Source organism: Vigna umbellata, chromosome 11 (genome assembly GCF_029865625.1).
Source record: "Vigna umbellata cultivar VRB3 chromosome 11, Vumbellata_1.0, whole genome shotgun sequence".
Taxonomy (NCBI): domain Eukaryota; kingdom Viridiplantae; phylum Streptophyta; class Magnoliopsida; order Fabales; family Fabaceae; genus Vigna; species Vigna umbellata.
The window spans coordinates 19958988-19974967 of record NC_142175.1 but is presented as its reverse complement, the minus strand read 5'-3'; positions in this window follow the sequence as shown (position 1 = coordinate 19974967).

The window sequence follows — 15980 nt, the reverse complement described above, 5'->3', positions numbered from 1 at the left end:
TTAATGAATGATATTTTTTTAATAGTGTTAAATTGAATGTTACAAATTTCTATTAATTGTACATTTTTAACATAATAAATATGTTGTCAGACTTCAGAAATTTAACCCAAACCCCACTTGTTTAATCTCATTAATGCACTCAAAATCTTACTCAGATTCAATTAAAACGCACCCACAACTCTGTAAAATGACGTCAGGTGTCAAGAATGGAAGGTTCGAAAATCAGTAGTGGAAGACAAGTGTCCGCAGGAGAGTGTACGCTCGTTTTACTTGGGAAGAGAAATGATTTTTCTGAAACCTTCTTCCCACTCTCTCTGCATGCACCCTTCTTCTTCCAAAAACATGATCTTTCATTTCTTCCTTCTTCTCTCTAGAAAACTTTTCCCTTCTCTCTACTGTAACTCATTTTTCTCTTCTCCGATCAACATTCAGAAACCGTAGAATTGATCCCGACGTCCCAAGCTTCCTCTTAAACCGAACAAGTTTCAAGTTTGAGCTGGTAAGTTTCTCTTCTTCGTCGAGCGTTCTTTTATTACATGCAAAGCCAAATTCTGGTCGCATGAAGGAGTATAGTCTAAGTTGGAAGAGTTAAGTGATCTTTGAGGGTAGAAAGCTGTAGACGGGCGAACCCAAAATCTTACGTTTAGGACGTTTTACTCACGAATCCAGGTAAGGGAAGCTTATTTAATTTAATCTATATGAAATTGTTTTGTATGAACATCCGCTGTTTGATTGAATGAATATGGTGCATGCTGGTTGATATGTATGAATGTGAATATGAGTAATCATTTTTGGAGTATGAATTATTAATGTGGATTCTATAAAGTATGTAAATTGATATTCGATATGAAGTTATAAGGTATGAACTGATATGTTGAAACTTGAGTTGAAAATAGATGAAAAATCTGAATATGAAATTCTCACTATGATAATGTACGTTCGTCATCGAATGGTCCTCTACCGTTCGGTTTATTTCTAGTAAACTGTTTTAAAATGGAACTCTTTCATTTGGAGAGAATTCTAGTAGAGAACGAGCGTCCTCATGTGGAAATACTATGTTTGAGCGTTCGGCTCAGCATAGTTGTACCCTGATATTCGAAATAAAGTAATACATATATATACCCTTGTACTTTAAGATTAGTAGCGCTCGGTCTTTCACCTAGCGTTCTTAATAAGTAACGCTCAGTCTTTCACCTAGTGTTCGTAATAAGTAACGCTCGGTCTTACACCTAGCGTCCGCCCTAAGTAGTGCTCGGTCTTATACCAAGCGCTCGTACTATTGTATAATCAATCTTGATAAAATAGCGTTCATCCAACTTCAGTAATATTTTCCTTTACCATGTTCGGTTACTTACTGGCATTGAATTTCTGTATATGAACTAGTCTAAATATCGTCCTCAACATCTTGACTAGACTTCTTTCATTGGAACTGTTCTAAGGTCTCCTTACTTAATTTATTCTTTAAGTATTGGTTCGAATTCAAGAGAGTCAGTTCATTCAACTGATTCAAGTGGTAATTACCATTCGTCATAAATTGCATTATTTTACTCGATTCATTTCCCAAATCTAAAAGCAACTCTCTTAGTCTTATTCTGTTATGAACGGGAGAATTATCGGCCTCGTTCTTATCGTTCGTCCTCGTTCTAAAGAGGGCTGAACGTTTGTTATTTAATGTTCTTGTAACTGATGATGAAAATGACAATAAAGTGAAAGATTATAAATGATGAATAGTATAGATGATTAAACGGTTGTGGATTTTGAACGAGCATTCCGGGGAGGAACGACTCATGTATTGAATATTGGAATTTGGTAAAGTATGACTGTGGTTATGCTAATGCTGGCAATTCATCCTGATGTTCCGTGAGTACTCGTCCTCACGTAGAGGGGGGTAGGTCATGTGTGGGAACAGTAGGAGGTCCTAGTCCTTAGTGGTACTTTGGATAGGGCTAACCTCGGGTGGCAGTTGTTGAGTGTATCCCAGTTACTACATCACCCGGGTGCAAGAACGCCTGTAGCTACATAGATTCATACAGTCCGGACGGTCCGTTTAGTGATAGCTTTTGTATGATTATATATGTTGAACTATTCTTGTGTTGTTGGAATGTTTAAATTATATGTTGATGTATGAATTAAATTACATAAGCTTACCCTGTGTTTTTCCTTGTGTTGTCTCTTCCTTGTAAGTCCGTCTTGTCAATTGTAATGATCATCCGTGTGGATGTGAGCAGAAGGAGACGCCTTATTGGAAGAAGTGATTGAAGAAGAGAATCTGGTGGACGTTGAAGTTAAGGTCGAGCCTTAGGTCGTCCGGTTGATTTTAGATGTTAGTTGTTTTGTTTAGATCGTTCGGTAATTAGGTTTGTAAATCGTTCGATCTTGTCTTCTTTTCTTATTATGTTAAATTATAATTAACTCTGTACTCAACGCCGTTCGGTTTTTGAACATTAATATTAGTGTAAGACTGTACTGTTTGATTATTAAATGTAATTAATTATATTATATGGTTATTACTGTATTGTATTTTGGGATGTTACACATGTATTTCATTGTGTTTATGGGAAGTGCATGAATTAAGGATTAAATACATAAAAATAACCAAATAATTTGCAAATACGAGATAGTAAATATTGTAAGTTTAGTTATTCATAGTTTTATCTTTTTAAAAAATTTATTTGTATAAATGAATCACGGTTTTAAAAGAAAAATATAACAATTTTTTATTTATAAGGTAAAAAAATATTTATTTATAGATAATACTTATATAATTAACAAATATGTGAATATTAAGAATTTATGATATAAGCAATTAACATAATAAAATTAAGTTCAAATTTTCTACAATTTTTTGTTATCTCCTTTGAGCATTAAAAGTACGTTGGTACTTAAAAAAAATTAATTTAAAATTTTGATAAACAATTCTAAAAATCGAATTAATTAGATTTTAAAATTTAGTGTACAATTTTAAAAGCCGTATTTTTAAATGGGGTGTGTAATTTTAGAAGCTGAATTTTGAAATACGGTAATAAACAGCATTTAAAAAACAACAATGAATTTCAAGATTTTTGGTAGACTCTAGTGATCATCACTAATCCATGCCGGAAAGAGTAATAGTATGTTGACATGCCAACATGTCCATTACACACGGTGTGACATCATATTTAATTTAAAACATATCCAATGATACGAGGGTAAAATAGGAAACTGGGTGGATTTTAGGAATTTCTTTTTCTCTTCCTATGCTCTTTGACTTTCATTTTTGTTCCGCTTTTGAGTTTTCATTTTTGCTCCATTTCTTCATCTCAGTTAATCATTTTCGATTGATTTGGGTTAGTCGGTGATTCTGCAGGTTTTCTATTCCTGTGGATGTGAAGGTATTTTGTCCTAGTGGGAGTTTAGGGGTTTGACAGCATTATGCTTTTTTGTTTGATTTTTCACTTCATTTAGGTTTGTGGGTAGTTTGGTAGATTGAGGGCGTTGCGTTTAAGGTTTGAGCAGCAAAAAAGAAGGGTGGATTGTGGGTGTTCAAGGTTCACAATTGTTTGTTTGTGGGCTTTCTGTTTCGTGGTTTGCGATTGTTTATAATTACCTTTCAATTTTACTACACTAAAACTTGTGGAATGTGTAGTTGATGCTTACTTATACTACACTTAATAATTGTGGAATGTGTAGTTGATGCTTACTTATACTACACTTAATAATTGATCCATTATGGGAGGCTACTTGGCTTAGATACTATTCATATTCTTAGTCATCTATTGTATAAGATGAACCTTGCATCAAGCCTTGAATCTGTCTATAAGATGAACCTTGCATCAAGCCTTGAATCTGTCTATGTTTATAAGATGAAATGTTTTGAATTGAAAGTCTTATGGCTTTTTAAGAAGGTTAATTACTGAAATTTTGTATTTAATTGTAGCCAGTAAATAAGTATCCAAATTGTTAAAATAGAATGACTCAATTTCTCATACCAAAAGGGGTTAATTGGTAAAATGTAAAAACTAAAGCTTTTAAAATCTTTTCCATAAAAAATTATGTCTTTATACTTTTCTTGAATCGCAAGGTAATAGATTTTCAATGCAGTAGAAACTTAATCGAATAAGTATAAAAAGTAATTGATTGAATAAAAGAGAGTATGAATCAGAAAATTCAAACATTGCGTTTTATACTTTCTGTAAGATCACAACTTTTTGTAAAAGATATAAAATTTGTTAAAAATAGAATGACTCAATTTCCCACACCAAGAGTGATACAAGAAGGTCTAACACCATAGGACCCATCACAAGAGGAATGACCAAAAAGTTCGAAGATAAGTATTCTCCCCAAGGTCAAGTACTATTTGCTATCTTTGGATGGAAAATTGGAGAACAAGAAGATATTCCAAATATGCCAAAACATGGAGAAGGGTAAAGTAGACATTTCTATACAAGAAGGGGTGTGCTTATCCTTCTATGGGGCGGCATTAGCAATTGTTTTCTCCACCTAAAACTCATTTGTCACGTGTTTTAGAAGCCACACATTTAGCACATGGGTTCAGATTTGAAATGTGTAAATTGTTTGCCTAAGCCTTGAGATTGATCTATAAAATCTCATAGGCAAAGCTTGTAGATTACTTTTGGATTGTAGTAAAGAATTTCTGCTGAAATGTTTAGCAAATTCCTTCTCCAAGAGTCACTTCTTAGCTTGACCTCCATTGCAACTTTCTTCCACTCTAGGAAGCCTTCTGAGTTGTGAATCACCTCTCCAAGCTAGCCTCCATATCCATTCATCATAAACACCAACAATCCGCTGCTACACATCCTAAGATCCTAGCCAATCTGATTCTGAAATTCCAAGTCTGCACAACAATCTGCAGCTGCTACAGCTACTGTTACATTGGTTTCAGCAAACTTCCAAGTCTCCCTGCACCTCCAATCTCACGGCTCAGCTTCTCTACATCTCCTAGGATGTATCAAGTGGTATTCAGAGCAAGGTTATTGGATCCGTGAGATAAGTCTTCATTCTACAATTTAGATTTTGTCATCACCATTCCTTCACTGTCTCTACTGTTTCTGTTACTGTTTCATTGGAAAATTTTTTCATATCTTTAGGATTGTTGAGTCTTTGAACCGTGCTATTGCTTTATTGATTCAGTCTTTTCATTTTAATCGGTTGAATTTTTTTGTTTGAGTCATTTTAATTTGAACATCCATTCTGTTATGTCATATGTTATGTGCAATCCCGATTTTGTCAAAATTCTGGTTAAATACCATGTAATCTGCATCTGTACTGGAAACTTTGTAAGATTCATGATTCTTCTGCATAATATATGAGCAATGACAATTGAGATAATGAGCTCATGTGCATGAATTGGTAACAAAGTTTGGAGAGTCCAATATATCAATACAGAAAATTCTGCATCAATTTTGGAAAATCTGAAATGACTGTTTCATTGGCTGCAACTGCTATGAGACTAGTTCTTGCATAAGTATTGTGTTGTTTACATTGAAACTAGCCATAGACATCTGATTTTAAACATGGAATGTTTGTGCAAAGTCATGTTGTGTTAATATTGGCAGTTAACCGAGCTGCAATTAGCTTAGTCAGTTCTTTCTGCGTGTCCAGTGGCTGAATGTTTTAGATCATGACCAGCCATCTAAATCACATCCTGCCATCCTGAGCAAATTTCTTTGACTGTTTTAAGTGTATTTTTGTGCTGTTTGAGCTGAATCATTGCTAGCTGCAAAATTTAACTAGCACAGTTACTTCAAAAGTGCTTGCATCAGAACTGTTGCTTTCACTTTTGGATATATAAAGAATTTTGGATCAAATTGTGGTTCAACAAGTTTGTTTTAATCATTTAAACATGATTGAATGAATTGAAGTTTGGCAGTAGCTGTTCTGTGCAAAAAGTATATGTGACTAGTTCAATTTTTGGGTCAAAAGTCTGTTTTAAAACAGTAACAGTGCAGTAACTTGGTGGAATTATCATAGAAAATGTGTTTGATTAGTTAATACATTGGATGTAGTAGAAGCTTGGTTTCATAACATACAATTGATAAACAAAATCCAAATTATCATAAAAACAAAGTAAAAAGCTGAATGGATCAATGCATCCAATAGTATGAACTGTCGAAACAATAATTTTTTTTTCATTTCTGCATAATTGTTTACTGCTCTTTGAGGCAAATTCACAAACAGTTTGTGACATATGCTGAATACTGTTTTTTTTTATCCAATTGTTAGCTGATTTTCATTGTTGTGTGTCCAATCTGTTCTAGAGTCATTCCTAAGATCATTTTGATGTGACACCGTGATTGATAGCCATTTAATTGCTTGTTTTTCTGAATTTTGAACACTCTGCACACCATCTGTTTGACAAAAGTCCTGGTGTTGCTATCACTTGGATGTGATTTTGCTGGCAATTGTGGTGGTAGTTTCTGTGATTAACTGGTTTGTTGGATAGGTGAACTATAATTCAAATGGCTCATTGCAAGTGGAAGCATCAAAGGAAGTTCAATTGGTGAGGAAAGTGATTGAAGTTGAGTCTTGAAGAAGGAAAGGCCGTGAACTTGCAGTAGAGTTCTATACTGCAGAAAATTAATTTCTTTGTTTAAGCACTTTGCAGCTGAGAGAATTGTTTGGAATCCAGTAGATTCAAGTTCTTTGAGAGCAACCAAAGCTGCACACATTGTTTCCTTAGCCTATTTTAACTTTTCCTTTCCAATTTACCAAATTTCTTTGTAATTCCCATTGGTTTCTTTGGTTGTAAGTTCCAAATCCAAGCAAGTGAGGTGCTAGAGTTCACAAGTGCTCTTCCCTCATTTGTAACTAGACTCAAAGAAGTCTCACAACCTAAAATTGAGTAGGCGGTGAGTGTGTCTTAGATCCAAAGTCTAAGCCTCACCTAGGAGACCTCACTTTAATTGTTTTTCCAATTTTCGACTAGATAGCATATATCTTGTGCGAATAGGAAGCTCTCTTAGGGGTCCGAATTTAGAGTTAGGTTGTGTTCTTTCTTTGCTTTGTGTTTTCTTTATTGTCTTAAGACTTAAGTGGATTTAAGAGTGATTTTGATCTAAGGACTCTAGTAAGTAACTAGAAGCATATTTGGCAAGGATAAGGCTTGGTACTTAAGCATTCCTAGTGAATCACCTCCCTTACTTGGAATATTGCTTTCAAGTGAAAATCTCTAGTCTTTACTTCAAAAATAACATTTAAGTCCATCATAACGTCTAGAAGGCATTCTCCTAGGATTAGTGATAGTGAAAAAGAACATTTTTCTCTTCAAACTTTAGTTAATGAATTCAAGGAAATAAGAAGAGAAATGAATGAAGAGAAAGTCAATAGAGAGCTTCAAAATGTTGTTATTCAAGATGAGTTGAGATTAATAAGGGAAAGTAAGTCTAGGGGAAGTCAGAGTGAAAACTCTCAAGAGGGAGGGATGTCTTTGAATCTGGGTGATTATTACCCTCATTAGCCTTCTACTTCTAGGAGGCATAGGAGAAATTCTCATGCACCCCCACCCCCTAAAGAAGTCAATGTTGTGTTGCCTCACTTCCATGGGAAGGACAATGTAGAGGCTTATCTTGATTGGGAGATGAAGGTAGAACAATTGTTTGAATGCCACCAAGTAAGTGAAGAGAGGAAGGTCTCTCTAGCTACCCTAAGCTTTCAAGGGTATGCAATGTACTGGTGGACTGCCTTGGTCAAAGAGAGGCTTAGACATCAAGCCCCTCCCATCCACTATTGGAATGATCTCAAGTCTGCCCTTAGGAGGAGACACATTCCCTCCTACTACAATAGAGAACTCATGGATAAACTCCAAAGGTTACAACAAAGGTCAATAACAGTTGAAGAATATAGAAAAAAGATGGAGTTGTATATGATGAGGGCAGGCATAGTAGAGGGTCCAGAAATTACTTTAGCTAGATTTTTAAGTGGACTCAATTTTGACATAAGAGATAGGGTTGAACTTCTACCTTATAGAGATTTGAATGACCTTGTTCAAATGTGTATAAAGGTAGAACAACAAAACTTGAGAAAATCTTCTTCTAAAAGAATTCAAGTTCAACCTACTTTTGAAAAGAAAATTTTTAAAGAAAAAGAGCCATTTAAACCTCTAGCCAAAATAGAAGAGAGACCCAAGAAAGAGACACCCTCACACACCAGAACAAGTGAAATCAAATGCTTCAAATGTCTAGGAAGGGGTCATATAGCTACTCAATGTCCTACAAAAAGAAACATTATTTTGAAAGGCAAGGACATTTATAGTAGTGAAAGTGACACCCCAAATAGTACAAGTGAGAGTGAAGAAGAAGAGAGGGATGAGGAAATATATGTTGATGATGGGCAACTTCTCATGGTGAGAAGGATACTTAGCAACCAACCAAGTCTTGAACACCTATCACAAAGAGAGAACATCTTTCACACAAGATGTAAAATTCAAGAAAATCATTGTTCTCTCATTGTTGATAGTGGATCTTGTTGCAATTGTTGTAGCACAAGGTTGGTTGAGAAGTTGAAGCTTGATATTATACCCCATCCAAAACCTTATAAACTTCATTGGCTAAATGAAGATGGGGATATAATAGTCAAGAATCAAGTGAAGTTGGCATTTTCCATTGGGAATTTCAATGATGAAGTTTTATGTGATATAGTTCCCATGGAAGCATGTCATGTGTTATTGGGGAGACCATGGCAATTTGATCATCAAACTATCCACCATGGTCTAACCAATACCATCACTATCCACCAAAAGGACAAGAAGTTTGTGCTTCATCCTTTGACTCCTACCCAAGTGGCTAAGGATCAAGCACAAATGAAGATTTTAAGAAAGCAAGAACATGACCAAAAGAAAAAGTCAAAAAGAAAGGAAGGTATAGAGATAAATGTACCACCTAAGGTCACTCAACATGAAGTACTTTTAAACAAAAAGACTCTATTCAATACACTTCAAGTTGAGCAACCTTCATACCTTCTTCTTTGTCAAGGGACACTTACATGCATATCTAGTGATCTAAAGACTTCAACTCTTTCTCCAACCATTCAAAAACTTTTGAAAGAATTTGATGATCTATTCCCAAAAGAAATTCCAAAAGGGCTTCCACCCATCAGAGGAATAGAACATCAAATTGATTTCATTCCAGGGGTAGTTCTTCCTAATAGGCCAGCCTATAGGACAAACCCCCAAGAAACTAAGGAGATTGAGACACAAGTCCAAGAGTTGCTAGATAAAGGCTTAGTTCAAAAGAGTCTAAGTCCCTGTGTTGTACCAGTGTTGCTTGTACCAAAAAAAGATGGGAAGTGGCGCATGTGTTGTGATTGTAGGGCTATTAACAACATCACAATCAAATATAGACATCCCATTCCTAGGCTTGATGATATGTTGGATGAATTGCATGGAGCACAAATATTTTCAAAGGTAGATTTAAAAAGTGGATATCACCAAATAAGAATTAAAGAAGGTGATGAATGGAAAACTGCCTTTAAGACCAAGTTTGGATTATATGAATGGCTAGTTATGCCTTTTGGTCTTACAAATGCTCCATGCACATTCATGAGACTTATGAATCATGTTCTTAGGGATTGCATTGGGAAGTTTGTAGTTGTTTACTTTGATGACATCTTGGTATATAGTCAAAACTTGCAAACTCATGAAAATCATTTGAGAGTTGTTTTAACAATTCTTAGAAAACACAAATTGTTTGCAAATTTTGGCAAGTGTACCTTTTGTGTTGATAGTGTCATATTTCTTAGATATGTAGTCACCAAAAATGGGGTTCATGTGGACCCAGAAAAAATAAAGGCCATCCAAGATTGGCCTCATCCAAAGAATGTAGGAGAAGTAAGGAGCTTCCATGGGTTGATAAGCTTTTATAGAAGATTTGTTCCTAACTTCTCTAGTATTGCTTCACCCCTCAATGAGTTGGTGAAAAAAGATGTTATATTCCATTGGGGGGATAAACAACAAAAGGCTTTTGAGCTACTCAAAGAGAAGCTCACACAAGCACCCATTCTAGCTTTGCCAAATTTTTCCAAAACTTTTGAGCTAGAATGTGATGCTTCAGGATTTGGCATAGGTGCAGTATTATTACAAGAAGGACACCCAATTGCATACTTTAGTGAAAAACTTCACGGTGCCTCTTGTAATTACCCCACCTATGACAAAGAACTCTATGCACTTGTGAGGGCTCTTCAAACTTGGGAACATTACCTTGTTGCCAAGGAGTTTATCATTCACAGTGATCATGAATCACTTAAGTATTTGAAGATTCAACACAAGTTACAAAAGAGGCATGCTAAGTGGTTGGAATTCATTGAACAATTCACTTATGTTATTAAATACAAGAAAGGAAAATCCAATGTAGTGGCTGATGCTTTGTCAAGAAAAATTAATCTATTAGCCACATTGGGAGCTCAAATTCTTGGATTTAATAACATTCTTGAATTATATTCACAAGATCTTGATTTTGCTCATATCTATGAGGAATGTCTCAATAAGCCTCAAGGAGGATTCTATGTGAAAGAAGGGTATCTTTTTAAAGAAGGAAAAATTTGCATTCCTCAAGGTTCACATAGAAAACTCCTTGTTAAAGAGACACATGAGGGAGGTTTAATGGGGCATTTTGGGGTAGAAAAAACCCTTGGCATGTTGAAAGAAAAATTCTTTTGGCCTCACATGAGAAGGGATGTTCAAAGGCATTGCTTTAAGTGTATAACTTGTTTAGAAGCTAAATCTAAATCAATGCCTCATGGACTGTATACTCCTTTGAATGTTGCTTCCACCCCTTGGGAAGAGATAAGTATGGATTTTGTGTTAGGTCTTCCCAAAACTTCTAGGGGTTTTGATTCTATCTTTGTAGTGGTAGATAGATTTAGCAAAATGGCTCATTTTATACCTTGCCACAAAGTAGATGATGCAAGCAACATTGCAAATTTATTCTTTAGAGATGTGGTTAAACTTCATGGGTTACCTAAGGTAATAGTTTCGGATAGAGATACGAAATTTCTTAGTCACTTTTGGCGGACCTTATGGTCTAGATTAGGGACTAAGTTATCTTTTTCTACTACTTGTCATCCTCAAACAGATGGTCAAACTGAAGTAGTCAATAGATCTCTTTCCACTTTACTAAGGGTAGTTCTTAAAGGAAATCACAAATCTTGGGATGAGTACCTACCTCATGTTGAGTTTGCCTACAATAGAGTAGTTCATGGAACTACTAAATTGTCTCCTTTTGAAGTTGTTTATGGTTTTAATCCTTTGACACCCATGGATTTAATACCCCTTCCAAATTCTATTGAGTTTATTCATCAAGATGGGGTATCTAAATCTAAATTTATCAAAGATTTACATCAAAGGGTTAAAATTCAAATTCAACAACAAAATGAGAAATATGCCAAGAAACATAATAAGGGCAAGAAAGAGTTAATCTTCAATGAAGGAGATTTAGTTTGGATTCATCTTAGAAAGGAAAGATTTCCTCAACTAAGAAAATCCAAACTCAATCCTAGAGGAGTGGACCTTTTAGAGTGATAAGGAGGATTAATAACAATGCATATCAACTTGATCTTCCTCCTGAATATGGTGTTCATGCTACCTTCAATGTATCTGATCTTAAACCTTTTTCAGGATTTGATAGTGAAGATGAAGATCTTTTGGATTTGAGGGCAAATCCTTCTCAAGAGGGAGGGGATGATACAAGAAGGTCTAACACCATAGGACCCATCACAAGAGGAATGGCCAAAAAGTTCGAAGATAAGTATTCTCCCCAAGGTCAAGTACTATTTGCTATCTTTGGATGGAAAATTGGAGAACAAGAAGATATTCCAAATATGCCAAAACATGGAGAAGGGTAAAGTAGACATTTCTATACAATAAGGGGTGTGCTTATCCTTCTATGGGGCGGCATTAGCAATTGTTTTCTCCACCTAAAACTCATTTGTCACGTGTTTTAGAAGCCACACATTTAGCACATGGGTTCAGATCTGAAACGTGTAAATTGTTTGCCTAAGCCTTGAGATTGATCTATACAATCTCATAGGCAAAGCTTGTAGATTACTTTTGGATTGTAGTAAAGAATTTCTGCTGAAATGTTTAACAAATTCCTTCTCCAAGAGTCACTTCTTAGCTTGACCTCTATTGCAACTTTCTTCCACTCTAGGAAGCCTTCTGAGTTGTGAATCACCTCTCCAAGCTAGCCTCCATATCCATTCACCATAAACACCAACAATCCGCTGCTACACATCCTAAGATCCTAGCCAATCTGATTCTGAAATTCCAAGTCTGCACAACAATTTGCAGCTGCTACAACTACTGTTACATTGGTTTCAGCAGACTTCCAAGTCTCCCTGCACCTCCAATCTCACAGCTCAGCTTCTCTACATCTCCAAGGATGTATCAAAGAGGGGGCGTGAATTGGTGAAATGTAAAAAATAAAATCTTCTAAAATCTTTTTCACAAAAATGATGCCTTTATACTTTTCTTGAATCGCAAAGTAAAAGACTTTCAATGTAGCGGAAACTTAATCAAATGAATGCAGAATGTAATCGATTTAGTAAAGAGGATAGGGATGAGAAAATTCAAACACTATGTTTTTATACTGGGTCGGCCAAGCCTACATCCAGTGTCCTTCCAACCACAAGAAGCCAATGCACTATAATGATCAAGGTTTTTACAACAAGGCTTTTATATCGACCACACGCCAAAAATATAAAACACCTTTCTAACCCTCTAATCAAAATATAGGTAGTACATAAAATATGAATCCCCTCTCCTGCTCTCTAAACCCTTTGAGACACTCTCAAAGTCAAGAATGTCACACGTTCTTCTTCCTATAATCACAACAGGGAACCTCAAATCAATCTTCAAAAGATTACAGAACTTGATCGCTCAATGACATCCAAATGTGCAAGTTGATCAGCCTTGGAAAAACAGAGCAGTCTTGCTCTTCAAGAAATCACAAGAACTTGATCACCACGGTAACTCTTGTTTCTTAGAGCTTTTCTTCTCATTCTGTAAGATCACAACTTTCTGCAAAAGAAATGAAAATGTCAGAATCACAAAAGTTCTTACAGAAATCAAACATGTGTCAATTTATAGTATAACACGTATTAGACGCATTTTAATCGACTTAGCTACTAATGCAATAGAATAAAACAATTTTGTTATAACGGTTAGCAGCAATTACGAAAATTAATTGAATGCGCAATTAATGAAGTCGACTATCAATTAAAAAGTCTACACAATTAAAAATATGACTGTTAAACATTTATGTCAAGCATTAATAGAATTTCAAAACTATAACAGACCTAATCGAATACAGCACACATGCAATCGACTAAGTAACAAAGTTAAGCATAGTTTTGAAAAAGTCTCACAACACACTTAAAAATAGTTTGTGCAAAACATAAGTTTTAATTGATTCATCCCATAATGAAATCGACTTAAAATTGTTATTTTGTAACACATTTAAAGTTCAACATAAGTGCTTGTGATTTTTCTTTTCAACATCATATGTCATGCATTCACATATAAAAACACATATGTAACACAGTGATATGCAATGAACAACACAATCATGTTCTCATATATGCTTAAATAGATTTAACACATTGATCAAAAGCATATAACATGTAAATATAGAACATGTAACTCAGAATACACATGAATTATTAATTATGTGTTGTCATCATAAAAAACACAAATATCATTGAGATTGTGGGTTAAGCTGAAACTTTGCTCCCCCTATCAACAATCTCAATAAAATTGTTAGAATCACAAAAGTTCTTATAAAATTCAAATCTGCGTCAATTTATAGTATAACACATATCAAACACATTTTAATCAATTGAGCTACTAACATAATCGAATATAACAATCAGTTATAATAGATTTAACAGCAGTCAAACAAATAATTGAGTGTACAATGAATGCAATCGACTATCATTTAATGTTTGGTCAACATATTTAACATATGACTGTTATGTTAGTTGTTACAAGCATTTAATAGATTTTCAAAACATCAACTAACATATTTGAATACAGAGAGCATGCATTCGATTAAGTGAAATCTTTTTGCATAGTTTTGAAAAATTTTCTCTTTGAAAAATCTCACAACACATTTCAAAAAAGATTATGCAAACACACAAGTTTTAATCGATTTACCCCATAATGTAATCGACTTAAAACTGTTGTTTTGCCACACATTTAAAGTTCAATCATAGTGCTTGTGATTTTCCTTTTCCAAAAACATATGTCATGCATACACATATAAAATCACATATTTAACACAGTGATATGCAATGAACAACACAAACATGTTCTCAAATATTCTTTAACAAATTTAACACATTAAGAAAAAGCATATAACATGTAAACATAGAACATGTAACACAGAATACACATGTGTTATTAATTATGTGTTGTCATCATCAAAAACTCAGATATCACTGAGATTGTGGGTTAAGCTAAACTTGTACTCCCCCTATCAACAATCTTAACACAAATATATTTTTCAAAGTATTCCTTTTAGGATAAGTAAGTGGACTTTCATGTTTAGTTTTCCTTTAGATTTTGTCCTTCCATTAATTTATCATTTTCTTTTTGTATTCATGAAACTGTATATTCAATTTACTCTTTTTGAGTATGTTGTATGGAGAGCAAATGCAACAAATGGAAATCTTCTACCTATAGTGGCTGAAGCTAAATTTCTTACTGGCCTTGAAAAGAATTGGTTTAGTTCTATTGTCTTTTAATGTAATTTATGTTTTAAATGAAATCCTTAAGGTTCTCTTGCCAAGACTACAACACCTAATGCTCGATAACGCCTTAAGAACACGAATTGTTTAGTGGATATCCTATTCATCTTAAGGATGTTGGAAATTTTTAGTTGAACAAGATACATGAGTTTAACTAGAATTGTTTAGTAAAGTTCTATGTCTAATATAATTCTTAATAGTATTACTGAACCAATACATCATACAATTTGAAATCATGTTAAACAATTTATTGTTGTATAGTAAGAGTATAACAACTAACCATATAATGTTGACTGGATAAACACATACTAGACTAAAAGATCTTACCAGTTTTATCCATCTCAACCATTTTGTTTTTGTACAAAATGACAATAACAAAGAACCAAATAACATTAATTGGATAACTACTTACTACACCAAGAAATCAAAAAGACAATTATATCAATCTCAACCATCTTATAATCAGTTTTTAATGTGTAGGTTTGATTGTGCTGTATTGGTAATTAAATATATGGAGTTATGGGAGGATGTCCCTAAATTTGATGGGAAGACAATGTTAGAGTACATAATGATGTATATTAATTACGTATATATATTTATTTATATAAGGTTATTGATAACTGGTTTATTTGTGTAATATTTGAGAGTACTATTGTTATTGCAGGAAGAATTGCAAATGATTCGACAAAACATGTTGAGTGGGCGTTGCACAAAGAAAACTTTCATCGCGAAGCTATTTTGAGAAAATGTCAAAACTTGTAGGCAGTGGTTGGTTTTTCTTACAAACTACCATGCCAATGATAATGAATACGTGAATAGGTCTAGTGATTTAGTATATTTGGTTATATGACAGAGAGTTGTAAGGTTGTTTAAATGAGCGAAAGTACATTGATTTCCATAGTTAAATGACGTTTAGTTGGAGTAGGTGTAATTGTTTTTCCAATTTTGGTTGTTTAGAAGAACCTCATTAACTAACCATAAAATAAGTTGTCACAAACTTGTTACTCCATGATTAAAACATAGCACTTCATCCATGTTCACCCTTATATTTTAGTTCAGAACGACTGTCACAACGAATCACATAACCAATAGTGGATAACCACAAATTGCACCATCAAATCAGATAACTTGAAATCATGTTTAACTCGTAGCACTTAAGATGTTGTTGAGAAGTTTGTTATTGTCAATAATGATTTCTACAACTAACCACATAACATGATGACAATAGCCACTTACTTAAAGAA